This window comes from Microcaecilia unicolor, chromosome 6 (genome assembly GCF_901765095.1).
Source record: "Microcaecilia unicolor chromosome 6, aMicUni1.1, whole genome shotgun sequence".
Lineage (NCBI taxonomy): Eukaryota > Metazoa > Chordata > Amphibia > Gymnophiona > Siphonopidae > Microcaecilia > Microcaecilia unicolor.
This window is the reverse complement of record NC_044036.1, coordinates 331,992,434-332,019,721: the sequence shown is the minus strand read 5'-3', so window position 1 is coordinate 332,019,721 and position 27,288 is coordinate 331,992,434. Positions and strand designations below refer to the sequence as shown.

General features: G+C 45.4%; 1 protein-coding gene across 1 annotated transcript in view; it reads right to left on the bottom strand.

The window, feature by feature from the left end:
* CEP112 (centrosomal protein 112) overlaps positions 1-27,288 on the bottom strand; it is a 704,958-nt gene that overhangs the window by 58,451 nt on the left and 619,219 nt on the right. The window lies entirely within an intron of this gene.

The window sequence follows — 27,288 nt, the reverse complement described above, 5'->3', positions numbered from 1 at the left end:
TGTTGGAAGAAACAACAAGCTTTACACGAGCATTCTACAATACAGTATATACAATAGCCCTTGACGCAGCCCTGCTGGGAGAAACACGGCCTGTGTTGGGCAATATTCTTGTGTGAAACAACGATAATAAAGTTCAAATATATCTTCTACTGATCTGCTTTTCTGTCTTCCATGTTCAGTGGAATTACAGGAGGTGGAGTTAAGATGCAGCCAGTACTTATCCAGGCATCAAGAATTCTTAGACCGGTACCCAGATACAATAAGGACAAAAAAGTACCTGACGACTGATGACACTCGGAAAAATGCCAGCCAGTACTTTACACCCCCAAATTTAGCACTGGTATCTGGGTATGGCCCAGCAGTGAATATCTGTGTATAAAAAAACTTGTAATGGCTGGTATTTAAAATGCTAATTGCTGCAGGGGGAAAGAAAAATACTAAGGTGAATCCCATTTACAGTCATTTTTCCCCAATATTGGAATTTGTGCAATATTACTATGAATATGAAAACGTCAGAGAACTCAGTTTATCTGAGTCTCGGTGTGTCTATGCTTTATGGCATCAGGATACACAACTACTGTATGAGACAAACTACACATCACAAGGTTTTAAAGAGGCTGTAATGACATCGGCGCATTTTTTTCAACGCCATTCAAAAAAAAAAAAAAAAAAAACTAAGGCAGATGCAGATTCAGGAAAACTGAAGAAGGATGGATAAACCAAAGAGAAAAGTGAAGTGATTCATAATCATTGCCTGCGCCAGCCCCGCAGGCTTCCCTCTGCTGCATCCCGCCCTGACATCACTTCCTGTTTTCTCAATGGTGGGTCGTAGCAGAGGGAAGCCTGCGGGGCTGACGCAGGCAGCGAATATGAATTGCTGCTGTGGCCGGTGACACCTCAGAGTGGGACGGGGGGGTCAGAGAGAGAGAGGCGGATGCCATGAAAATGACTCTCCAGCAAGCCCAGGTATTTTTCTCACATTGCGAAGCTTGCCAAAGTCACTCACAGACCTTCAGTCACAACTTTCCACACCCATCCTCTCCCTCAATTCCCCACAAAATCTCCTCCTCTCTTTTTTCCATGCTCAGTACCCTTCACCCTCCTTCCCCACTCTCTTGAAAGCCCCTATCTATCCCTCAAATGAGCAGGCTTGGGGCTCGGCCTTGTTACTGGCCCCTTGCCTACTACTCATTTAACCACATGGGGGCCCTAATATATATATGATTTTAAGACTAAATGATATTTATGAGCATTATTGCATTGCACTCATCTATATATATAAAAGGCAACCCCAACGTTCTGAAGCCTCCACGGAAGTTGAGGCGCCCGAGATATCCGGTGTGCCCTGGAGTGTGTGCACCGCCCTCGCATCAAAACGTCATGACGTCGAGGGCGGAGCTATTGACACTCGAGGGCCGAAACGGCCCACAGCGAACAAGGCAAGTAGCTTCGAGGGACGGAGGGAGGGGGCCCCTTGCTAGCGCCCGTTTCATTCCGCTCAGAAACGGGCATTTTTTCCTAGTCTATATATATAAAAGGCAACCCCAACGTTCTGAAGCCTCCACGGAAGTTGAGGCGCCTGAGATATCCGGTGTGCCCTGGAGTGTGTGCACCGCCCTCGCGTCAAAACGTCATGACGTCGAGGGCGGAGCTATTGACACTCGAGGGCCGAAACGGCCCACAGCGAACAAGGCAAGTAGCTTCGAGGGACGGAGGGAGGGGGCCCCTTGCTAGTGCCCGTTTCATTCCGCTCAGAAACGGGCATTTTTTCCTAGTCTATATATATAAAAGGCAACCCCAACGTTCTGAAGCCTCCACGGAAGTTGAGGTGCCCGAGATATCCGGTGTGCCCTGGAGTGTGTGCACCGCCCTCGCGTCAAAACGTCATGACGCGTCAAAACGTCATGACATCGAGGGCGGAGCTATTGACACTCGAGGGCCGAAACGGCCCACAGCGAACAAGGCAAGTAGCTTCGAGGGACGGAGGGAGGGGGCCCCTTGCTAGCGCCCGTTTCATTCCGCTCAGAAACGGGCATTTTTTCCTAGTTTTTAATAATATCAACATTTTGAAGGTAGTATACATATTGCTTGCCTGTGATGTAGTAGCAATAAGCTGCGCGGGGGGGGGGGGGGGGGGGGGGTTGGTTGCAACTGTTAGATATTTCTTTTGACTTAGGGGTGCCATGAAAAAATGACTGATACACTAAGGGTGGCTTGAACTGAGAACGTTTGGGAACCACTGCAGTATTCCATTTGACAGCCAAGTACATCTTTTGCCAGGGTGCTTCATTAACTCCCAGAGTCCTTCTGGTGACATTGATCTGCTTCGTTAATTCCCAGGATTCCTCCAGTTACGCTGAGCAGTTCAACGCAGCTTCCAGGGTTTCTACTCCAAGCCTGTTTCTTTCAACTTTGAGGCAGGAGATCTTATTACATTAGTGATTTGTATTTCAATATCTTTCCTTTTCTTACTCCAAATCCTCCACCTGGAAAATTCACTGTTTGTAGTTAGGCAATAAGGCTCTGTATAATTCATAAAGGCACAGGAAGAAAAGGACAAGCAATATTCTTTCAAGAATATTCGTCATATGGCTTTTCCAGGATAACATTCTTTGAATTTCGTAAACTGCATGTGTTGGATATAAATCAAAGCATTCTCTCCTAACTCTACACTATGTTGGAAAGAAAGCAGTGAATACGTTCACGTTTAGAAAAAATATATCTATATATTTTAAGCTTTATTAAGGGGCCCTTTTCCTAAGGCGCATAGGCGCCTATGCGCATCCAATGTGCATCAATTTGGAACTACCGCCCAGCTACCACAGGCCCCGGACGGTAATTCCATTTTTTACATGCATCCGACACGTGCGGCAGAAAATATTTGTTTAATTTTCTACTGCGTGGAGCTAACCGGGCAGTAATTGGCAGTGTATGCGCACTGACGATTACCGACCGGTTAACACATGAGACCTTACTGCTAAGAAGAAAGAGTGGATGCCTTTCGAATGATGGAGGTGGTGCGTTGGTATGCGGTTGTTTCGTTAGTTTGGCAGCCAGTCTCCAGCGATTCCTAGGCAGGGAAGGAGTACTCCTCCCCCTTCCTTGGTCGCTGTTTGCTGCTGGCTGGGTCGCGGGTAATCCTTCCAGCTGGGCCGCAGCTTGTCCTGTTCGCCCACGTCCCAGATGGTGACGGTCACGTTGTTTTCCTGCTCCTCTGACTCCATGTCAAGCGATCCCAAATATAGTCTGTGCTATAGGCCCTCTGGCACTCTTCAGTACTGGCATTAGGCATTTAAAAATTTCTCCCGCCCCCCTCCCCCGGTCTATTTTTGCACATACCCACAGCAGGAATATTCTTCTCTCGTTTCAGCGGTGGTTCTGTGCTCTCCGTGCTGCACAGATAATGAGCCATTCTGCTGGGGAATGCTCCTCCCTTATTGTCACGTAGTTTCCTCTGATTGGTCCGTCTTACGTTGCCTAGTGTTGCCTGGGAACGGTGTTGTGATGGTCCTTTGTGTTTCAGAATGTTGAGGGTGTTTTTTCTGATTGGTCCATCATGCGAGGGCGGGGCAGAGAGACATGGTCAGTGTTGTAGCTTCACCACCATGAATCCATGAACCCTTCAGTGAGTGACTGAGTGACTTCAGAACGTTGTCTTCAGAATGTTGAGGGTGAGTTTTATTATAGTAGATAAGTGTAATTTTGGAAAAACAAGAGGAGTAATAGAAATCTGCAGGGATACAACACTTAAAACCATGTGCAATTCTGAGGCAAATCCAGTAGTCATTTTTGGGGCAGGGGAGTACAGCTTTAGAAGCAGAGTTATATTGCAGTTTCTGAGCCAAGTTTCTAGTAGGTTTTTGAAGACTAGCGGATTTGGAGCTAACTGGGGCAGACTGACAGTGCTCTGGGCCCCTGGGCAGTAAAGGTCATTGGGCCCACCTCGGGCACTGAGGGTCATTGGACCCCCCCCCCCCCCAGACACTAGTGCGCCCTCCACGGTCCTAACTTGAAGGGCCCTGGTGGTCTACTAGCCTCTTTGGGGGCAGGAAATGTTATCACCTAGTAAATGTGAGCCCTTGTGCCCCGACTGGGCACGGCGAAGATGGAGTGACACCGCACTTAGTCAGGCAGCCAGACAACCCCTAGCTTCACCTGGGAAGCGACTGCCGTTCCCTGAGAGTTGAGCCATCAGGTGCGGGCAGCCACCAGGACTTCTGGAACCGGCGGGGTTGCACGGCCACCGACCCGACAGGTGGGAGTAAACACAGTCCAGGAACAAAGGGGTCAGGAGTGCAGCGAGTAATCAGGAAACAGTCCGAGGTCTGGGCAGTCAGCAACACAACGCGAAGTCAAGAAACAATCCAAGGTCTGGTACACAAGAAACACTGGAACAAGGTAGCCATCCAGGAACACGGGACGAGAACCACGACCTCTATGCAGTAGAAGCCGAAGCAATGAAGGACTGGAGGCAGGGCTTTAAATAGCGTAGGAATCAGGCTCAAACATGTGCAGCTGATCCAAGATGGCTGCCCCCATCAGCAGAGAAGCCCTACGCCCAAATATGGGCTTCCTTCCTGCAGCTGCCCACTCCAAGATGGCTGCCACAACCTGAGATGCCCATCCCAAGATGGCCAACCTATCCTGGCGATACCACATCCAAGATGGCCGACTATCTCCGCCAGACCGCGATCCGTCGGCGAATTGGCCGCGCAGGCCTGGAGCCAGTTGAGGAACGTAACAGAAAAGAACCCTATTCTTTCCTGCCTGTCACCATTACTCTGCCCAGGCCGGTGTTGCCGTGTTTTCAAAATGGCTGCGGTAGTCTCAGCAGCCATTTTGAAAACGCAGTGGCACTGGCCAGAATAGTGGCAGTGGGCAAGAAAGAGTGGACTTCTTTCCTAGAGACTGCTAGACCACAAGGGACCCTTCAAGGTGGGACTGGTGAGGGCCCATCGAAGCTTGGGGGGGGGGGGGGGAGCGGGGATGACTCAGGGCTCTTGGGCACTGCCTGGTTGCCCACATGGTCAGTCCGCACCTGGAGCTAATCTGATGTTAAGGTAGTGAGTTCTACAGGATTGGGACTCCTGAGAAGGTTTTCCATCTGGTGCATGTGAGGCGCATATCTTTAGGTGTTGAGAAGGTTGGCTGGGCTTGGGGCATTGAGCAAAGAGTGGAAAAGTGGACAAAGGTTGAGATAATAGTTGAGATAAGAGTGGTGCCTTGAAGACCAGTATGCAGATTCTGAACTTGACTCTAGACTACTGAAAGGTAGTGCAGATATCTTAAAATTTGTATGGCCCTACCCAAGTGCAGGCACTGACAGATTTTTTCCAGATTCTAATGTAAAGCACTTCTTCCCTTGGTTCATTAATCTCATCCCATGGCTTTTCCTACCATCTCTATGCTGATGACTCCCAAATCTACCTTTCTACCCCTGATATCTCACCTTGCATCCAAACCAAAGTTTCAGCGTGCTTGTCTGACATTGCTGCCTGGATGTCTCAATGCCACCTGAAATTAAATATGACCAAAACCGAGCTTCTCATTTTCTCCCCCAAACCCACCTCCCCGCTCCCCCCGTTTTCTATTTCTGTTGATGGCTCTCTCATTCTCCCTGTCTCCTCAGCTCGAAACCTTGGGGTCATCTTTGACTCTTCTCTCTCCTTCTCTGCTCATATCCAGCAGATTGCTAAGACCTGTCATTTCTTTCTTTACAACATCCGTAAAATCCGCCCCTTTCTTTCCGAGCACTCTACCAAAACCCTCATCCACACCCTTGTCACCTCTCGTTTAGACTACTGCAATCTGCTTCTTGCTGGCCTCCCACTTAGTCACCTCTCCCCTCTCCAGTCGGTTCAAAACTCTGCTGCCCGTCTCGTCTTCCGCCAGGGTTGCTTTACTCATACTACCCCTCTCTCCTCAAGACCCTTCACTGGCTCCCTATCCGTTTTCGCTTCCTGTTCAAACTTCTTCTACTAACCTATAAATGTACTCACTCTGCTGCTCCCCAGTATCTCTCCACACTCGTCCTTCCCTACACCCCTTCCCGTGCACTCCGCTCCATGGATAAATCCTTCTTATCTGTTCCCTTCTCCACTACTGTCAACTCCAGACTTCGCGCCTTCTGTCTCGCTGCAGCCTACGCCTGGAATAAACTTCCTGAGCCCCTACGTCTTGCCCCATCCTTGGCCACCTTTAAATCTAGACTGAAAGCCCACCTCTTTAACATTGCTTTTGACTCGTAACCACTCGCCTCCACCTACCCTCCTCTCTTCCTTCCCGTTCACATTAATTGATTTGATTTGCTTACTTTATTTATTTTTTGTCTATTAGATTGTAAGCTCTTTGAGCAGGGACTGTCTTTCTTCTATGTTTGTGCAGCGCTGCGTATGCCTTGTGGCGCTATAGAAATGCTAAATAGTAGTAGTAGTAGTAGTAGTAGTAGTAAAGCAGGTTGTACTAATCTAAGCAGGGACTCAATTAAACTTAGATGGTTGCAACAAAAGGAAGGGCAAAGATGACACACTGTAACATGTAGGTGCAAAGAAAGCTTATTTAGGTGTTGCTTAGACTTGAGCATCCATAATCAGCTTCAGGTCCAGTAAAAATCTGAAGCTCTGATCTTGATAGCTGAAAGGTAGAGTTGTCCCATTGAGGATCATCTTGGTGTTTATATGACCGGGGTCTTTGTTTTTGCCCGTCTATAATTCATCTGCTTTGGTTATGGATATAAGTTCAAGTTGTTGTGGTTCAACAAGCCAGAAATCTTCCCCAGATATTCAATCACGTTGCCAATCATTTTACCAGGGTTTAGACCAAGAGAGACCAATAGCAATATATCATCATTATATGAATATTAAGTGACTGATAATCTCTAATGAGGGGATGAGAGTGTGATGATGATCTCACACATACAGTCCTGAACTGATTCTGGAGAAAGGTTCTGAGCCAGGTTAGCACTGGACATGCAAACTCTAGGTCTTTTAGGCAAATGATTTGGCCCATAAAATTATCGGGATTACATATTGCAGCAAGGTCAAGACATAGCTGAAGGACTGCCATGCTTAGTCAGAGTTCATCAGCTACGCCTACTGGCACAGTGTCCATAGTGAAACGCAGTCTGAAGCCTGACTGGAATGGGCCCAGGCCATTTGTGGCTTCTATGAAATCAGATAGCTTTACTAATACAGTTTTTTTCCAATAATTTCATCCAGAAACGGTGGGTTCAAGACTGGTCAAAAGTTACTCAGCTCATTTGGATCCAGCCTGGGATCTTTTAAGGTCACTCTTTTTCATCAATCTGGTAAGTACCCTTGACTAATCACATGTTTATAATGGGCTGGATTCAACCAAGTACCACACATCTTGTCCCCATCTTGGCCCCTTAGCTATATGGTGAGCTGTATTGTAGAAAAGCATTAGTATCGTAGCAACGTTATAGGAATGTTCTAATGTGTGCTTATTAGATATTTCATTAGTATTATATCTCTGTTATTTGAATTTCAGTGCTGTTAAATGTGTATATTTTTGATGCTGTTCCATGGTAGTCCTATAATTAGGTTTCAATTTGCTGTTTTCAAATTCAGCTCATTCATTGCATTTATGTTTATTTTTGGTCATTTTACTATTGTTTATTTTATTTATTTATTTTATTGCATTTGTATCCCACATTTTCCCATCAGTTTGCAGGCTCAATGTGGCTTACATTATGTCGTATTGTTATGCTGCTAACAAAATTGTAAGTTTTATGTTAAACTGCACCTGCTGTACACTGCCTTGGGTGAATCTTCTCATAAAGGTGCATCTCATTACTATGCATCAGTAACTAATATTGATGCGCATTACAGTAACCTAACACACAGTACCATGTTTTAACCATAACGCGCCTTAATAACTACCTCCTAAACGACGGATTGTGCTCCCCACAGTTTGACAATTCAGGTGGGATTTGCAAATATTCGAACCCCCTGGCATTCTGACCGATAGGTAGGAAGCCACTGACCGCCTCCTTGTATTGGACGTTTATTTATTTCTTTAACCTGTAGACCCATCTGCTGGATGTTCAGGTTTGTTTTGATCGCTCACATGGTTGCTAGATTAAGATCTTAAGTATTAGTTTACCCCACTGATCTATTTCCAGCACTGGAAATGTGTGTTGGAAACATTCAGCTTCCTGCACAGAGCAATTAGCATGTCTATTAATAGAGGGGTCATACCGTTTAACAAATAATTAAGAATCTCACATATTAATTACACAAAAGATTTATTACAGTGAAATCTGATCCGCCCTTTAGAGATTTTCTTTTGAATGTAGGGGTCAGTCCAAAAATGTAGGAACCAGTGGCCAAGACCTTCCTCCCCTTATCCCTGCATTTAAAGACTGAGATGGGGGAGGTGGAGAGATCCCCTTGGAGGCCTGCTGCAGCTCCTGCAGGGCCTGTTTTCCCATTCTGTCTGAGGAACAAGAAAGCTGAGTAAATCAGGCCCCAAATGCACCACTGTGCAGAAAGTCAGAAGCCTCTCTCTCTCCCTTAGTCCCCTCACTAAGCCACTCTTTCTCAAACCACTTTATCCCTAACAGTTTTAACCCTCACTCTAATATCACCCTTTCTTGCTGGCCTCCCACTTAGTCACCTCTCCTCTCTCCAGTCGGTTCAAAACTCTGTTGCCCGTCTCCTCTTCCGCCAGGGTCGCTTTACTCATACTACCCCTCTCCTCAAGACCCTTCACTGGCTCCCTATCCGTTTTCGCATCCTGTTCAAACTTCTTCTACTAACCTATAAATGTACTCACTCTGCTGCTCCCCAGTATCTCTCCACACTCGTCCTTCCCTACACCCCTTCCCGTGCACTCCGCTCCATGGATAAATCCTTCTTATCTGTTCCCTTCTCCACTACTGCCAACTCCAGACCGCGCCTTCTGTCTCGCTGCACCCTACGCCTGGAATAAACTTCCTGAGCCCCTACGTCTTGCCCCATCCTTGGCCACCTTTAAATCTAGACTGAAAGCCCACCTCTTTAACATTGCTTTTGACTCGTAACCACTTGTAACCACTCGCCTCCACCTACCGTCCTCTCTTCCTTCCCGTTCACATTAATTGATTTGATTTGCTTACTTTATTTATTTTTTTGTCTATTAGATTGTAAGCTCTTTGAGCAGGGACTGTCTTTCTTCTATGTTTGTGCAGCGCTGCGTACGCCTTGTAGCGCTATAGAAATGCTAAATAGTAGTAGTAGTAGTCTCTTGTAATCAGAGGTGATATTGTGATGTCATAATGCCTCAGGCTACCAATAAGAGCCAACCTCATCAGTGATGTCACAATGGCTTGATTGTCCTATACTTGGCTCACTTTTATTACATAGCTCTTTGAGCAGGGACTGTCTTTCTTCTATGTTTCTGCAGCGCTGCGTACGCCTTGTAGCGCTATAGAAATGCTAAATAGTAGTAGTAGTAGTAGTAGTAGTATCTCCCAGTCATCAGTCACCCTTCACCCCTGGAGTCACCCCTCCCATGTTGACCTGTCACCGAGCCTGCACAAATTAGAAAGGGGATCTCCTGATCCAGTCTGAACTCTCTTCTCCAGGGCTGTCTCTGGGGAGAGGATTTCTGGGCTACTTCACATTTCATCTCTCTGACCAATACTCACAGCTGTTTACTTGCTGAAAAAGTTTTGAAAATTACCCTTATAATTTTTAAAAGTAAAAATGATCTTTTCTCATCATTTTAGCAACAATTTTAAAACTGACTAAGGAAGATGCAGGTCTGCAGGTTTCAAGCTAATTTTTTTTTTTAATGCAGGCTTGGGGAGGGGGGGACACTTTTGAAATTAATGCAAAGGATACAGATTAAGTACGCAGGGATTTCAAAACAAAAACCTCACACAAACCGGAAATTATAATGAAATTTCCCATTTTGCTTCATTTCATTTTTAAAAGGAAATGAAAGAAAAACAGGGGAAATTTTCTTGGTTTTAATTTTGTTTTCAACCTGGAAGAAGAACAGCTGGACTGGAGCCCCCTCTCTATTTTTCTTCTTTTTATTCTTCGTCTCTTTCAAAAATTTTATTTCATTTCAAGAAAGAAAAACAAAAAAATCCCTCCCCCCCAAAGGAAACAAAATTTAACATAACGGAGCAAAAACATTTTCAGTGCACACACTAATATTCTCTCTCCCCTGAACTATTCGCATCCCTTTCCTACAAAAATAACAAAGTGCATCTATGCTTTTGTTCACACTGTGGGGAGATTAAAAAAAAAAAAACTTAAAAAAAAAATGTATTACCGGTAAACAAGTGTCTACCTGAATTGAAACCTTTGATGTTTAGCAATTACAATAGATTCTGGTTAACTGGGACACGTTGGGACCACGGTACTTTATCCCGATTAAGCAGTTGCCCCCCCTAAAAAACAAACTTGCACAGAATCACAAAGGATACAGTGGGAATCGAATTTGGTTCGAACCCATTCCAGTTACATTATTCTGCTGAGTGGAAGTCAGGGGCGTAGCCAGACTTCGGCGGGAGGGGAGTCCAGAGCCTGAGGTGAGGGGGCACATTTTAGCCCCGCGGGCGCCGCTGACCCCCCCGCCCGCCGCCGCCAACTTTCACACCCCCCCCCCGCCGCTGCAACCCTCTTGACCCCCCCTTCCCGCTGCCAAGGAGAGAACTTTGGCTGCCGGGGGTTGGGGTCCCCCGCCAGCAAAGGTACGCGACGGCGGCGGGGAAGGGGGATCGAGAGGGTGGCGGCAGTGGGGTCCAAATCTACAGGGCCCCAGGCCCACTACCCACAACTGTACACCACTACCATAGCCCTTAGGGATGAAGGGGGGCACCTACATGTGGGTACAGTGGGTTTTGGGGGGGGGGGGGTTTGGAGGGCTCCCATTTACTACCACAAGTGTAACAGGTAAGGTGGGGATGGGCCTGGGTCCACCTGCCTGAAGTGCACTGCAGTACCCACTAAAACTGCTCCAGGGACTTGCATACTGCTGTCATGGAGCTGGGTGTGACATTTGAGGCTGGCATAGAGGCTGGCAAAAAATGATTTTCATTTTTTTATTTTTGGGTGGGAGGGGGTTGGTGACCACTGGGGAAGTAAGGGGAGGTGATCCCCCATTCCCTCTGGTGGTCATCTGGTCAGTTGGGGCACCTTTTTAAGGCTTGGTCGTGAAGAAAAAGGAACCAAGTAAAGTCGGCCAAATGCTTGTCAGGGCCGGCTTTATTATTTCCATTATCGGCCGAAGCCGGCCATCTGTTAACCACGCCCCCCCCCCCCCCCCCCCCCGTCCTGCCTTCGGTACCCTGCCGACACGCCCCCTTGAACTTTAGCCGGCCCTGCGACAGAAAGCAGTTGAAGCTGGCCAAAATCGGCTTTCGATTATACCGATTTGGCCGGCTTTATGAGAAGGCCAGCCATCTCCCGATTTGTGTTGGAAGATGGCCGGCCTTCTCGTTCGAAAATAAGCAGGTTAGCCAACTAACACGTTACACTTCCCATGTGCTAATGGCTAATGCAGAGTTAACACAGGACCATAAGTGCTTCTGTATTAACCTGGAACAGGTACCATGTGCCAATCTGAATATTAATACACAACCTGCAATGAAAATGACTGGGAATGCCTCTCCTTGACACAGAATTACAGTATTAGATTGTAAGCTCTTTGAGCAGGGGCTGTCTTTCTTCTATGTTTGTGCAGCGCTACGTACGCCTTGTAGCGCTATAGAAATGCTAAATAGTAGTAGTAGAATTAATTTTGAGCTTGCTGCGTGTTTAAATCCCGCATAATAGCACATGAAGCCCTAACCTTAATGCATTTAGTAAAAGGGGCCCTGAAAAGGAATTCATACAACACAGCGTACGCTCCTGTATCGCACCATATGCAATATCACATTCCACAACATTTGTAATTTTAAAATATTCACTCCATATAAAAGTATTCTCTCTGCTTTCTGGCTTAGGTATCGCTAACATAGCTAAGCCTGGACGATAAGTTTTGCTGCTCTACAGGATCTGCCCTGGCAGAATCCTTGCTTCTCAGTTACAAAGATTTTTCTTCCTTTTAGTAACCATTTGGATGACCTTTTTGGCATGGAAGAAGAGAGCTTATGGGATGGGTAAGCCAGCTGGCTCGCTGCTTTGATTTCAAGCTGTATTCCCCTGACCCTTTCAGATGTGACTCAGGTTTTTCACGTCATCAGCAGCCTGGCTTGGAATTTGGATTTTACTTTTAATACATGGTCTGTTATCCTCATAAGTACATAAGTAATGCCATACTGGGAAAAGACTAAGCGTCCATCGAGCCCAGCATCCTGTCCACGACAGCGGCCAATCCAGGCCAAGGGCACCTGGCGAGCTTCCCAAACATACAAACATTCTATACAATCAAGCCATTGTGACATCACTAATGAGGTTGGCTCTTATTGGTGGAATGAGCCACTATGACATCACAATAGGTTAAATCACTGCTCTATGTAATAAAAGTGAGCCAAGTAGAGGACCTAAGTAATGCCACACTGGGAAAAGACCAAGGGTCCATCGAGCCCAGCAACCTGTCCACGACAGCGGCCAATCCAGGCCAAGGGCACCTGGCAAGCTTCCCAAACGTACAAACATTCTATACATGTTATTCCTGGAATTTTGGAGTTTTCCAAGTCCGTTTAGTAGCGGTTTATGGACTTGTCCTTTAGGAAACCGTCCAACCCCTTTTTAAACTCTGACAATGAAAATGAAGATACTTCACGAACAGTGACAGAAATGTCCAAAATCTGGCTGAAAGGAGTAAGAGCCGAGTCGTATTCGGTGGGGAACCTGTTCTTGAGCTTTCTGATTTAAATGAATCCCTCAGAATCAGAGATGAAGGCGTCAGAAGTTATTTCTACTAACTAGACAGGAGTTCAAGGTAAGTTCATCTTTCTCTCAGAGTCACATATTCAAAAGTACTGCAAACTTGCTGCAAACAGAAAGATGAATTGCAAGTTAGTTTGGAATTAAAGCGTTACTGAATTTTCAAATGCGAGTACTATGGGGGGAAGGCATTTTCACTAAACTGCTTAGTGACAAAATACTTTTGCACTCATGTACTTTAAGGGAATTTTCAATTTGGGTTGGGGCCCCCAAAGTCTGCTGTTTGACTGGCAGGGGTCCCCAAGCCCCGCCAGAAGAAGCTTTCCTGCAGTAATACTCACTGCGGCAGTGCTTCCCCCTCCCCCATGTATATGCTGGTTTTTAATGAAACTGAGCATGTGCGAGCTTCGTGCATGTACAATTCCACTAAAACCCAGCGCGCGCGCCAGAGCGGGAAATCAGGGCAGGCAGTGTGGCACTGAATATCACCACAGGAAGGCTTCTGCTGTCAGGGACCCCCGTCTGCACAGGTATGTGGGGTTGCAGCGGGGGCGGAAGGCAGTGGGGAGGCTGGGCAAAATGCCCCCCCCCTCATACACACACACTTTGGACTCAGGCCAACCCCACAACTGAGGTCTGGCTATGCCTCTTGCAGAAAGGTACTCATGTGCCATGCCCCTGCAGGATCGGGGCAGGATGAAGGCACAGCCAAACGAGGCACCTGCCTAGGGCCCAAAGTTTAGCAGGGCCCCTCTCAGAGATGCTACTTCAGTGGCTCCCAAGGCAGATTTCTGCCCTGGTAAATCAGCTGCAGGCAGAAACATAGGATCAGGAGGGGGCTGGAACCACTGGAGACTGCAGACTACTACTACTAACTAACTTTCTAAAGCGCTACTAGGGTTACGCAGCGCTGTACAATTTAAACATAGAAGGACGGTCCCTGCTCAAAGAGCTTACAATCTAAAAAACAAGAGAACAATCTAAAGACAAGTGTACAATCTAGAGGACGAGTGAACAGTTAATTTGATAGAGTGGATAGATTGGGGCATTTTATATTTCTCGAGCGGTTAGGCGCCGAAGGCAGCATTGAAGAGGTGAGTTTTAAGCAGAGATTTGAAGATGGGTAGGGAGGGGGCATGGCGTATGGGTAAAGGAAGATTGTTCCAGGCATAGGGTGAGGCAAGGCAGAATGAGCGGAGCCTGGAGTTGGCAGTGGTGGAGAAGGGTACTGAGAGAAGCGCTTTGTCCTGTGAGCGGAGGTTACGGGCGGGAACATAGGGGGAGATGAGGGTAGAGAGGTAGTGAGGAGCCGCAGACTGAGTGCATTTGTAGGTAATGGGGAGAAGCTTGAATTGTATGCGATATCTGATTGGAAGCCAATGAAGTGATTTGAGGAGGGGGTGATATGAGTATATCGGTTCTGGCGGAATATAAGACGTGCAGCAGCGCTCTGAACGGATTGAAGGGGGGATAGATGGCTGAGTGGGAGGCCGGTGAGGAGTAAGTTGCAGTAATCAAGGCGAGAGGTAATGAGAGCGTGGACGAGAGTTCTGGTGGTGTGCTCAGAGAGGAAAGGGCGAATTTTGCTGATGTTGAAGAGGAAGAAGCGACAGGTCTTGGCAGTCTGTTGGATATGCGCAGAGAAGGAGGAGTCGAAGATGACTCCAAGGTTGCGGGCAGATGGGACGGGGCGGATGAGGGTGTTATCAACTGAGATAGAGAGTGGAGGAAGAGGAGAAGTGGGTTTAGGAGGAAAGACGAGGAGCTCGGTCTTGGAGCTCTGGCTTCCCCCCTACCCCCATGTGAATTGCTCTCCAATGGGTAGGAGGAGTCAGTAAGCAGCATTTTTTTTTACCTCTTGCTTTCTCCTCTGTCATTTATCATCTGCAGTCAGAACTATGTGGGGCTCTATTTGTGGGAGTTAAACCATATTTATATTAACAATGGGGGCCCAATGCATTTTTTTTTTGTCTAGGACTCACCGAAGAGTTAATCCTATCCTGCGGCCAATGGGGTTGGGTGAGAGGGAGAATAGAGTGATGTACGTTTATCGAATCATCCATCGACAGACGGGCACAGCCTTCTGCTGTGATCAAGCTACACCCCCAGGAACATCTACATTTAGAATCGGTTTCACCTTGGGGTTCACCGGCTTAGCTCCCTTTCAAACCTGTCCTGTGTCTGCACAGTGCATTTATACAGCGCCTGAGCAAGTAACTTGAGTGATTGAAGCACACATGCAGTGTAATTATCAAACTATTCTCACTGGAATGAAGTCACTCGCTCATTAGAATGTTAGAATTAGTGAAATTCCAGCGTCGCTAAACACAGAGATTAGTGGTTTTTGTGGCGTTCCCCATTCATTTCGATGGCATGTAGTGTGGTGAACTGATACCCAGGACAAATGACAGACTCTGGATAAAGGCTTGTTTCTATTTTCATAGATTTTTTTTGTTGCTGGCTGCTCTGGTGTGTCTTTTTTTAATTGGGCCTGTATTTTAAAAGGTACTTCTCTCCCTTTCTGTATCCAGGGGAAAAAAAATCCTTTTGACAATGTCTTTCAACATAAATTTCAAACAGATATACTAAATGCAGATTGCTTTTTTTTTTTATATGAATTTATTGTTTTCGTTTTATTATCTATTTTTACTTATTACATTTTTAGCCCACTCTCATTTTTAGAATAGAATTGTTACAATAAATATGATAAAAAATAAAAGAACAGTATTTTAAATATATAATTTAAGTGGACTTAACTTACGTATATTCTGTTCTATAAAATTACAAACATGAATAACTAAAAAAAAAAATCAGGAGTCAATATTCAAAGCGATTTAACTGGCCAGTTAACTGCTATTTTTCAGCAACACTGCCTGGCCAGCTGGGTTTGTCTTTGGCCCAGCTGGCCCTGCAGTGTCTGCATTCTACCCCCCAGTACCGACAGCTTTTCTCAGTGTTATCATGCACTCACATACTCTATGCATACCTTCTCTTGCATTTCTGACAGCTATCGGGTCAATAACCCAGTTCTGCCGGCCTGGTACACTCCAGCTGGGCTGCTCCCGCCTCCTGGAGACTCAACTCTTGCACTTCACTCTTGAGCCTGGCTTTCAGATCCTCCAGTGCCTGTGTCCTTGCTTTTAGCTTCTCGTCAGACTAGAATGAAGCCTTGCGCGGGATTGGGAAGAAGAGGACCTCGGCTGGCAGGGGTTGGGGTCCCCTGCCAGCAAAGGTAGGCGACGGCGGGTTGGCGATGGCAGGTTGGCGGCGGGAGGGGGGGGGGGTCGAGAGGGTCGTCGGCAGGGGGGTCCAGGGGCAAATCTACGGGGGCCTAGGCCCCCGTGGCCCCGTACTGGCTACGCCACTGTCATAGGCATTTCGGGTGAGCATGGCTTTGAGTTCCGTGTGTAACTGTAGAATAACAGCGCTCCATGCGTAAATTTAGGCGCAGGCATTTGCACCGCATTTTCATTGGTGCAAATTGCGGTGACTAAATTTACATATCACCTCTTAAACATTAATTCTATAAACTGTTTAGAATTTTAGATTACTACTACTACTACTATTTAGCATTTCTATAGCGCTACAAGGCATACGCAGCGCTGCACAAACATAGAAGAAAGACAGTCCCTGCTCAAAGAGCTTACAATCTAATAGACAAAAAATAAATTAAGTAAGCAAATCAAATCAATTAATGTGAACGGGAAGGAAGAGAGGAGGGTAGGTGGAGGCGAGTGGTTACAAGTGGTTACGAGTCAAAAGCAATGTTAAAGAGGTGGGCTTTCAGTCTAGATTTAAAGGTGGCCAAGGATGGGGCAAGACGTAGGGGCTCAGGAAGTTTATTCCAGGCGTATGGTGCAGCGAGACAGAAGGCGCGAAGTCTGGAGTTGGCAGTAGTGGAGAAGGGAACAGATAAGAAGGATTTATCCATGGAGCGGAGTGCACGGGAAGGGGTGTAGGGAAGGATGAGTGTGGAGAGATACTGGGGAGCAGCAGAGTGAATACATTTATAGGTTAGTAGAAGAAGTTTGAATAGGATGCGAAAACGGATAGGGAGCCAGTGAAGGGTCTTGAGGAGAGGGGTAGTATGAGTAAAGCAACCCTGGCGGAAGATGAGACGGGCAGCAGAGTTTTGAACCGACTGGAGAGAGGAGAGGTGACTAAGTGGGAGGCCAGCAAGAAGCAGATTGCAGTAGTCTAAACGAGAGGTGACAAGGGTGTGGATGAGGGTTTTGGTAGAGTGCTCGGAAAGAAAGGGGCGGATTTTACGGATGTTGTAAAGAAAGAAACGACAGGTCTTGGCGGTCTGCTGGATATGAGCAGAGAAGGAGAGAGAAGAGTCAAAGATGACCCCAAGGTTTCGAGCTGAGGAGACAGGGAGAATGAGAGAGCCATCAACAGAAATAGAAAATGGGGGGAGCGGGGAGGTGGGTTTGGGGGGGAAAATGAGAAGCTCAGTTTTGATCATATTTAATTTCAGGTGGCGTTGAGACATCCAGGCAGCAATGTCAGACAAGCACGCTGAAACTTTGGTTTGGATGCAAGGTGAGATATCAGGGGTAGAAAGGTAGATTTGGGAGTCATCAGATGGGGGTTATAGAATATCGTTTACGCGGGGGGGGGGGGGGGGGGGGGGATTGGCACCATATATAGAATCTAGACCTAAACGTGAACGGTGACGACACAGAAACGCTGGCCACCGTAGCAATTGATTCTATGGACATGCACACTGCCATTTAAGCAATATCTTTACTTTGAGTTTTCACCTAGAATAAGTAAACTTTTTGAAGAAAATATCCACAGAAGCATAAGGTTTGTATGCCAGTGATTGAGAGCATATAAAAGTACTGAATGTGAATGTTAGGGCCATTATGAGCTTCTGAGGCTTTTCCTTCAGTTTTCCACATGAATGCAGAGATTGGTTGTGACACTAGTTTAGTGAAGTATACTTTGGTTTCATTAGTGTTTGGAACTTCACTCCTCAAGCATATTTTTGTTGTATTACTACCAGTGGTGTGCTGGAGCAGGCTCTCACAGGCTCGCAAGAGCCGGTTGTTAAGTTTTTAAGAATTTTGGGAGCCGGTTGTTAAAGTAGGGCCCTCCATGGCTACTTTAACAACTGGCTCCCAAAATATGGGCTTGGGCCCCCTGCTGAATTCTCTTTTACTTTGCTGGTGGGGATGCTGAGCCCTGCCAGCCAAGTAAATAGACTGCTGCTGCTCCCCGCTCCTTGTTTCCAGCTCTGAGCAGCAGGCTGGGACTTTTCATGCAAGCGCAAGAAGGTTCCATCATGCTGCTCAGAACCAGAAACAAGCAGCAGAGAATGGTGGCAGTCCATTTATTGGCTGGTAGGGCTCGGCAAAGGTATGCCTAGCGTGCCCGCACAAGGGAGGGGAGAGAGAGGCATGTATTCCCCCCCCCCCCCCAAATTTCAGGGCCGGCTATGCCCGGAGAGAGTGCCCGTTGTTAAAAATTTACCAGCACACCCCTGATTACTACCCAAATGATAACATGTCAAGCCTGATTTCACCTAGTGTCATCTAGGTCGGGAAAAGGGATGTCCAATTTGGGACACTCACAATTTGTAGCGTATTTTACAAAAGGCTCATTGAACAAGTAATTGGCAGCACATAAAGCACAAACAGCCATTTTACAGGGAAAAAAAAACACATTCGAAAAAGACAGGCTTCACTCAGGGCTTCGTGAGGATAATTTTTTAACAGGGCACCTAGGTTAAGTGAGCAGAGAGCTGTGTATTTTGACACTTTTTTTCTAAAGACACACAGAGAGGAAATTTTTCATATGACGTTTAAGTCCAACTTTAGACGTTTTGCAAAAAAAAAACATCTAAAATCTGAATAGGGAAGAAGTTCATTTAAAAAACAGAAGAATGTCTATCTTTTGTTTTTGAAAATACTGTTTCTAACAAGGTTTTGTGCTTTGGATGGTTTGGTTTTTTTTTTGGGTCCACTTTAAAAAAAAAAAGGTCCAAATGAAAAATGTAGAGAATCAAGCCATTGGGATGTAGGAAGGGGGCCAGCATTTTTAGTAGATTGGTCTCCCAGACATCCCAGGGTTTTGGGGGGATTTGGAGGGCTTAACATTTACCACCACAAGTGTAACAGGTAGGGGGGGATGGGCCTGGGTCCACCTGCCTGAAGTGCACTGCACCCACTAAATACTGCTCCAGGGACCTGCATACTGCTGTCAGGAAGCTGGGTATGACATTTGAGGCTGGCATAGAGGCTGGCAAAAAAATACTTTTTTTATTTTATTTTTTGGGTGGGAGGGGGGTTGGTGACCACTGGGGGAGTAAGGGGAGGTCATCCCCGATTCCTTCCGGTGGTCATTTGGTCAGTTGAGGCACCTTTCTGAAGCTAGGTTGTGAAAAAAAAGGGACCAAGTGAAGCCGGCGAAATGCTCGTCAAGGCCGGCTTTCTTTTTTCCATTATCTGGCGAAGCCGGCCGTCTCAAAGCACGCCCCCGTCCCGCCTTCGCTACCCTACCAAAATGCCCCCATTGAAATTTGGCCGGCTCCGCGAAGGAAAGCAGCTGGCGTCGGCCAAAATCGGCTTTCGATTATACCGATTTGGTCAGCTTTAGGAGATCGCCGGCCATCTCCCGATTTGTGTCGGAAGATGGCCGGCGATCTCCTTCGAAAATAAGCTGGATGGTGTGCATTATGAGCTTTGGTTTTGCTGTGTTGCAGAGTGTAAAACCCACACCCGTATTCCACTACAATAGCCTTTATGGGTGAAGGGGGCACCTATATGTGGGTACAGTGGTTCCTGTTGTCTTAAAGTAAAATGTATTAAGTTACTCCAATTAAAAAAGGTATCATCTTATTTTCTTTTCTATGTTTTATTTTATTTCTATTGATTACCTTTAAAAGTGGACTGACACGGCTACTGTTTTGCTTAAAAACCACAAATGGTCTTGTTAACTATAGCTTGTGAATGAAAGGAACTGGAAAGCAGAGTTCGTTATTCTGTTTGGGGTGTGAGGGGTTAGACTCACTTGGGCCCAGGGCAAAATCTAAAGTATAGGTTTGGTCACTGCCATATACCAAGTCAGCTACACCAAGGGAGTTCCTTTCTGCTTGCCTCCCCCCCCCCCCCCCCCCCCCCCCACTAATGTCAGCTCTGACCACTTGGTAACTCCCAACCCTCCGAACTTAATGGGTAATGAGATGGCCCCTTCTACACCATGATATGCTGCCAGTCATGTCTTATCTTCAATTTTATATGTTTCAGCTACAGAAACAACAAAAGTAGCAGCCAAAAAGCAAAATGCTGAATAAGTAGAATTGAAAATAACTGTACCACTTAAGTGTTTTATTTATTTATTTATTGCATTTGTATCCCACATTTTCCCACCTATTTGCAGGCTCAATGTGGCTTACATTTGCCGTAATGGCGAATGCCATTTCCGGGTAACTGAGTTACATATGGTATTACGTTAAGGTGTATATATACAAGGTGACATACATGGAGCATAACATATATGAAGCAGATCATGGTATATACATACATCGTGTACATATATATAAGGTACAGAAGAATAGATAATGGTATTGTATGAGGTTCCTGAACAATAGGTTGGCTTGTAACATACATTAGGTCATTGTAAATAGATCTTATTCAGTTTAATGTTTAGGGTGGTATTGCTTGATTGTTAATATCAGGGAGGTTAGTCTTTCATGTGATAAGAGATCGGTTTTGTATAGATCGTGTATAGTGTTATTATTTAGTATCTAAGATGGATGTTTGTGGTAAGCCTTCTTGACAAGATCTGTTTTCAGTAGCCTTTGGAAGATGGGTAGGTCTTGTGTTGTTTTTATGGCCTTCGGTAGTGCGTTCCATAACTGCGTGCAGATGTATGAGAAACTGGTCACGTATGTGGATTTGTACTTTAGTCCTTTACAATTAGGATAATGGAGATTGAGGAATGTGCGTGATGATCTTTTTGCATTCCTGATAGGCAGGTCTATTAGGTCTGACATATAGGTTGGCATTGTCATTCCAGGATATCAGATACAATTGGTGATATAGAAAGGTTAAGAATGGGAAAAAGAAAAGATTGGGGTGGATGAGGATAGATGGAAGACTTTCTTACAAGGGTGGGTTGGCGAAGTGATTTATTGGGCTATGGGTTCTCTTTGTAGGCCTTGTTGAATAGATATGTCTTCAGAGATTTGCGAAAGTTGGTTATTTCATCAATTGTAGTCCTCGCTAGCCTTTCATTAAAAATAATTTTCAACTTTTCATTTTTCTAAAGTGGCGCAATGCCCCTAGACCTCTGGATTCTATAAACGGTGACTAAAGCAGCATGCACAAATCAGCGCACGTAGCCAATTTGCGTGTGCAGCTTAATTACTTAACAAGCCAATCAGTGCTAATAATTGGCCACAAACAAGCAATTATTGGCACTAAATGGCACTAACATTCGACTTTCAAGCATATTCTGTAAAGTGGTGCAAAATTCTAATGTGTATATCACAAAAGTGGGCGTGGTCATGGGTGGGTCATGGACATTCCTAAAAATTATGGGGCCCTTTTACAAAGCTGCGCTAAAAAGTGGCCTGCGGTAGTGTTGGCTTGTGTATTGGATGCGTGCTGGACCATTTCTCAACTGTGTCTGGAAAAAAGGGTTTTTTTTGGGGGGGGGGGGGGGGCTGTGAAATGGACGTGCGGCAAAATTAAGAACAGCTCGTGCTATTTACGGCCTGAGCCCTTAGCATCACCTATTGATTTAGTGGTAAGGGCTCATGCATTACCTGCGTGGTAACCGTCCAGTACACGCCAACTGCCAATTACTTCCGGGAATGCCCCCGTGGTAGAAAATAGAATCTCATTTTCTACCGCGGGTTTTCGACTTGTGCCAAACTCGGAATTACAGCGAGGCAAATGTTCTTGCTGGTAAGTAATGTCGATTTGATGCGCACTGTACGTGCATATGCCCTTACGCACCTTTGTAAAAGGGCCCCTATGCGCAGTGTTATAGAATACGTCTGATCCATGCCTAAGTTAAACGCGGGCATTGACACCAGGTTTTAGTTGGTGTAAATGGCCACACTTAAATTTTACTAATGTGGACAAGTGCTATGCATATTCTATAAACCGAGCCTAACTTTAGGCGAGGTTTAGAATAACGCTAAGCGTGGTTTTTTTCAGCGCTGATTTTTTAGGCAACATTTATAGAATTTGGCCCAGAATGTATTACACGCAAAACTGGTGGTAGTTTTAGAATGCTTCAGTAATACAATAATATCCAATAAAGTTTAATAAAATAACATGTAATTGATGAGATTGTTGTTTTCTAATCAAGACTACTATTAGGGCCGGGTCCACCTCTTTTGGTTTCCTTTATTTCATTTCTCACTGTAGCTTCTCAGGATTAGTAGCTATGAGGAGAAATAGCATATGAAGGGGTAGACACATAGGGCCATGTCTAAAAATTGGCACCAAAAAACCACATAGTTAGCGTGATTCTATAAACTACACCTAAAGTTATACGTAGTTTATAGAATATGCACATGCGCCATTCTTGCGACTAAAATTTAGGCACATCCATTTAGGCCACCTACGACCAGGCCTAATTACCTATACCTAAGTTAGGCGCAGCTCGGGTGTATTCCATAACAGTGCGCATAGTTTTTTGAAACACTCACAACACGCCCATTCCACGCCTCCTTTTCAACTGCGCACATGAGAATTTACGCTAACTGCGTTCTAGAATACACCTAGAAAGTTGTGCGTGTAAATTCTAATTAAAGCCAATTAGTGCAGCTAATTGGTTGTTAAACACCAATTATCAGAACTGATTAGCTTGTTAATCAATTAAGTTATGTGCGCAATTTGGGTGTATGGCCAAATTAGAGCCTCCAACTTAAGGTGCCATATATAGAATTTGGAGGATAGGGGATAATTTCATAACAGCTTATAGGGTAGGAAGATGCCTATTTTATAAAGACACGTGGAGCGGCATTTTAGAAAGTACATCCAACTCAAAATATGGACTTCTAAGTCTCTGCATCAGATATGGACGTCCAATTCTCATGTATTTTAGAACAGGATCTGTCAACATACAGCCTGTCCTAAAATACATGAGAAATGGACGTCCATGTGCTGGAGATGTCCAGCAGGAACATCAATTTTACAAAATGGAATATGCAAATCTTGACCGGGGCAACACAACGTAGTCTAAGGAAAAGCACAGGTAAGGATCCCAACACCAGAAGGAGGATCCAAAAGTCCAAACCACAATGGAGAAAAAAAATTCCAAAAATTATTTAATAATTTAATTCAACATACAACCCAATATGGCCATGTTTCAACGATCTTCATCAGGGGTATAACTACAAACCAGAAATACATACAAAATGACAGTAACAATTAAAAAATCAATAATAACTCATCTACCATATATATAAACATGTATCTGTAGATATGAATGCATACGAGAATGCAAATCATCATACATCTAAAAACGTCTAGAACACACATTTGTACAATGATTAAAAAAATAAAAATTTCAATGTTGCTTTATTATAGCTACCCTCCGTCTGTTTCTTGTGATCTGAATGAGGAAATCAGATTATTTTAATGGAATTCTTTTCCATGATTTAAAAATGTTTACCCAATTGTACTGTACACCGCTGTGAACTGCATAGTTAGCAACAGTGGTATCTCAAAACTAAATAAACATAAACATAAATTAAAATTACATTTAATAAGGTAAAAACCTTAACAGTAAAACCATAAGAATTAAATGAAATACTAAGGTAAAATACTGAAAATACTTACAGTCATATGAAGATGACAATATTTAAACATCAAAAATACTATCAGGGGCATTTTCGAAAGAGAAGGGCGCCCATCTTACGACACAAATCGGGAGATGGGCGTCCTTCTCTCAGGGCCGCCCAAATTGACATAATTGAAAGCCGATTTTGGGTGCCTTCAACTGCAGTCCGTTGCGGGGACGACCAAAGTTCACAGGGGCATGCCGGAGGTATAGCGAAGGCGAGACTGGGGCATGCTTAAGAGATGGGTGTCCTCGGCCAATAATGGAAAAAAGAAGGGCGTCCCTGGCGAGCATTTGGTGACTTTACTTGGTCCATTTGTTTTCACGACCAAGTCTCAAAAAGGTGCCCAAACTGACCAGATGACCACGGGAGGGAATAGGGGATGACCTCCCCTTACTCCTCCAGTGGTCACCAACCCCCTCCCACCCAAAAACAAAATGTAAAAATTTTGTTTTGTCAGCCTCTATGCCAGCCTCAAATGTCATACCCAGCTCCATGACAGCAGTATGCAGGTTCCTGGAGCAGTTTTAGTGAGTGCAGTGCACTTCAGGCAGGCAGACCCAGCCCCCCCCCCCCCCACCTGTTACACTTGTGGTGGTAAATGTGAGCCCTTCAAACCCTACCAGAAACCCTCTGCACCCACATGTAGGTGCCCCCCTTCACCCCTTAGGGCTATGGTAGTGGTGTACAGTTGTGGGGAGTGGGTTTTGGGGGCTCAGTACCCAAGGTAAGGGAGCTATGCAGCTGGGAGCCATTTGTGAAGTCCACTGCAGTGCCCCCTAGGGTGCCCGGTTGGTGTCCTGGCATGTCAGGGGGACCAGTGCACTACGAATGCTGGCTCCTCCCACGACCAAAAGGTTTGGATTTGGTCGTTTTTGAGATGGGCGTCCTCAGTTTCCATTATGGCCGAAAACTGGGGACGACCATCTCTATGGTCGACCTTCTCAACATTGAGGTCGAACATCTCTAAGGTCGACCTAAATGTTGAGATCTGGGCATCCCCGACCGCATTATGGAAATGAAAGATGGACGCCCATCTTGTTTCGATAATACAGGTTTCCCCGCCCCTTCGCCAGGACGTCCTTAGAGATGGTCGTCCCCATTCGATTATGCCCCTCCACATATATCCCATCTCAAAGTAAGTTGTCACATGTGCATTTTATACACTGTAATAAGCAACCAAAGTAATTAAGGGTCCTTTTACCAAACTGCGGGAAAGTTAACCTCAGCAGCCAGAAAATGGTCAATTTTCTATTTTTCAAATTAATGGCCATGTACTAATGTTGCCATTAGCGCATGGCCTTTAACAAAAATTAGCTCATGAGTCCTTGCTGCCACCCATTTTGTAGGCGGTAAGGGCTCATGTGCAATTCCTGCACTGATCAGTTAGCATACAGTAATGTAGATACGTTGATTAGCCCACTCTCCACCCCCGACACACGCCCTCTATGGAAAAAATAAAAATATTTTTAGCACGCAGTTTGCACGCAAAGATTGGGATCTTACCGCCTGAGCGTGTCCTGTGGCAAAGCCTTTTAAGCTGTGGTAAGCACGAGCTAGCACTTACCGCAGCTTACTAAAAGGAGCCCTAGATTCTGAAGAGCAAAAATGTACTTAAATTGAAATGAGAATCGGACGTCCATATTTTGGCCCTCTGCAGTCCTGCTCAAAACATGCCCAGACCACACTCCCTTGCCATATGGACATGCTGCGGTTTTAGACATCCGTATCCTGGATTATGAAATCATCCATGCAATATGGATATCTACACGCCAATTTTCAGGTGTCCAAAACACAAACGGAGCTTTTATAATAAGGGTCAAAGGCACCTAGATTGAAAGCACAGACATCGGACCAGGTTCTACATATGGCGCCTAGAAAATCCGCGTGGAAAACATTTCCGCCTAAGAGTATTCTATAAGGGGTGCCTATATTTAGGTGCGGTATATAGAATATAATTAATCGATATCCTAGTGCCTAAAACTACACGCCTCCGTTTACGCCAATGAAAACACGCAGATTTAACCACACTGGGCCTTATTCTATAACTACGTGTGTAAATTTTAGAACGCCCACAAAATGCCCCTTTCCCCGCCCATAACCATGCATCTTTTTGCCTACGCACATTAGAATTTAGGCGCAGTGCGTTACAGAATACACTTAGCAAATTATGGGTGTAAATTATTGCCAATTAGTGCTCATTCTTGCTTGTTAAGTGCTGTTAACAGCGCTGATTGGCCTGTTGAGCCAATTAAGTTCCATGTGTTGTTACAGAATACGCTTGGGTTTTGGCACGGAACGCTAGGTGCGCTGATATAGAATCTGGAGGCTTATGCCTGCTTGCAACTCCACCATGCTGCATCCCTTCTGCCCCTCAACATGCCCCACACATAAATTAGACTGCGACCAAATTCCATAAAAAAAATCATTTATACACATAAATCAGCATTTTACATGCAAGAAAAGGTTTTATATAATTATCGTCGTAGATGGTAATTTTATTGCATTTTTTTCAAACATAAAAGGGCTTTTTTATACAATCACTCCACGGTACGTGCATGGAAGTATGAATGGTAGCAAAATAGCCCGTATGTTTATACGACATGCGTGTACGCGTGTCCTTGCGTGGCGCATAAGTGAAGCCACAAAGTACATGCACTCTTTATCTTATTGAGAATATACTTAGAAAGTCGAATGTTAGTGCCAATAATTGCTTGTTCGTGGCCAATTATTAGCACTGATTGGCTTGTTAAGTAATTAAGCTGCACGCGCAAATTGGCTACGGGCGCTGATTTGTGCATGCTGCTTTAGTCACCGTTTATAGGAATCCAGAGGTCTAGGGGCATTGCACCACTTTAGAAAAATGAAAAGTTGAAAATTATTTTTACTGAAAGGCTGGCGAGGACTACAATTTAAGTGGTAGTTTCAATTCAATGTGCAGGTTGTATATAAATTCATTTATACCAGCTCCTAAGCTGATGTACATGTCTGCAGCTTTCATCTAGCTGCAATTAGTGCCGGTTTACCCTCAGTATTTTATAAGGACACACAGGCTGAAAAGGAGCATCTTCTCATTCTCTTAATCTAGGTGGGCTGCTATAAAATTGTTTTTGCTCTTGTAGGCCCTCTCGTTAGATCATTCATGGTTTGGGACTGAAGGGAAGAAAGAAGATCTGAGAGAGGGGACTACTACTACTACTTAGTATTTCTATAGCGCTGCCAGGGTTACGCAGCGCTGTACAAGTTTAGCATGGGGAAGGACAGTCCCTGCTCAAGAGAGCTTACAATCTAAAGGTTACAAACTATGTAGTCAGTGTAGGTAACATGAATGGGGAAGGTGGTTAGGCGCCAAAAGCAAGGGAGAAGAAATGGGCTTTGAGTAAGGACTTGAAGATGGGCAGGGAGGGCGCATGGCGTATGGGCTCGGGAAGTCTGTTCCAGGCATAAGGTGCTGTGAGGCAGAAGGGGCGGAGTCTGGAGTTAGCGGTGGTGGAGAAGGGTACAGATAGGAGTGATTTGTCCTGAGAGCGGAGGTTACGGGTGGGAACATACGGGGAGAGGAGGGTAGAGAGGTAAAGGGGGGCTGCAGATTGAGAAAGAGAAAGTCAGTTCAGGCACCTCCTCACCCAGTACCTT